Below are 1,342 nucleotides of genomic sequence, written 5' to 3' on the forward strand. Positions count from 1 at the left end.
GTGAAGCCTAAGATTTTCATGAATTACACCTGACTTACCTATCAGGCTGAACATGTTTAAACTCTAATTGGACTACCACCGTCAATGTCAACTGATGCCCAATAGCAAACACCTGGTCTCTGTATTGTACAGCACTGCTTACTATTTCAACAATAGTACTGTCTCCCATCTCCCCTGAGCCAAAAAAAGTTGAGATCACTAGTTTCCTTCTGCGTATTTGTATTCATTCATGTCATTTATAGCCTTGAACCCTATTAATCCTTACCTGGATCATCTTACTTAATCTTCATTGCCATCACAGAGGTTACTGATTACCACCCCACGGAGTCTGACTTCTGGGCCCGCATTTGGAATCTCAATGCTTCCATAGTTATTTTCTTTATTTACGCAAGAAAATAAAATGAAAAGAAATAGAAAAAAGCATGTAAAATGCTGACTCTGCAATACCAGCAACAAAAGGAATTGTATTTTCTAACGGAAAACAGAGTAGCAGTTTGAATGTGTTATCACTTAAAACCACCATTAGAAAAGAACTCTGAGACCTGGTATGTACTAAGTGCTTTTCGTGAACAAATGGATGGCTGAGTAATCAATCAAAGTGAATTGCAAGTGGCAGGAATAAATCTGAGAAAGCGGAGAATTCAACTTGACTATCAGACATGGTATGGACCTGCCAGGGCCTGTGTGTGCTTGCTGCGGGGAAAAGAGTAAACCAGTTGCCCAGTGTTGAAGGGGGCAGGCAATGTAAAGTCACCACCAGCCTCTGCTGATTCTACTCTCCCAAAATCTGGAGAGGAAATAGATGAATTCAGCCCAAAGAGCTGGGTTCTGCTTTTCCTCTAACTCTAAGCATTTCAGTTTACCTGTCTTTTTAGGGGAGATCAACTGTTTCAACTTCCTTCTGTGATGATCTCAAGACATAATGGGTATAGTAAGTGCTTTATGTAAACCCAAAGTGCTGGAACAAGGTGGGGGAAGCAGCAACTCTGAGAAGGCATGTCCAAGGTAAACCCTCCAGGGGAGCACTTCTTAAACGCACATTAGGGTCTCCTGAGGATCTTGGTAAAATGCAGATCCTGATCTGTGTGTCTGCAGTGGGGCGAGATTTAGTGATGCTAACAAGCTCTCTGTGGACACTGATGCTGCTGGTCGGAGGACCACATTCTGAGTAGCAAGAGTCTATAAGGGCCAAATCTGTGTCAGTGGGAGACTCGTGCAGGGAGGTAAGAGAAATGGGGAGACAGGGAGAAAGGACGGAGGAAGGAAGGCGGCTAGGAAGGAGATTGCGGGAGTAGAGGATGCTAGGAAGAGGGGGAGGCTTTGGGTCCAAGCGAGGATGCGC

This window comes from Rousettus aegyptiacus, unplaced genomic scaffold, assembly GCF_014176215.1.
Source record: "Rousettus aegyptiacus isolate mRouAeg1 unplaced genomic scaffold, mRouAeg1.p scaffold_m13_p_3, whole genome shotgun sequence".
Taxonomy (NCBI): domain Eukaryota; kingdom Metazoa; phylum Chordata; class Mammalia; order Chiroptera; family Pteropodidae; genus Rousettus; species Rousettus aegyptiacus.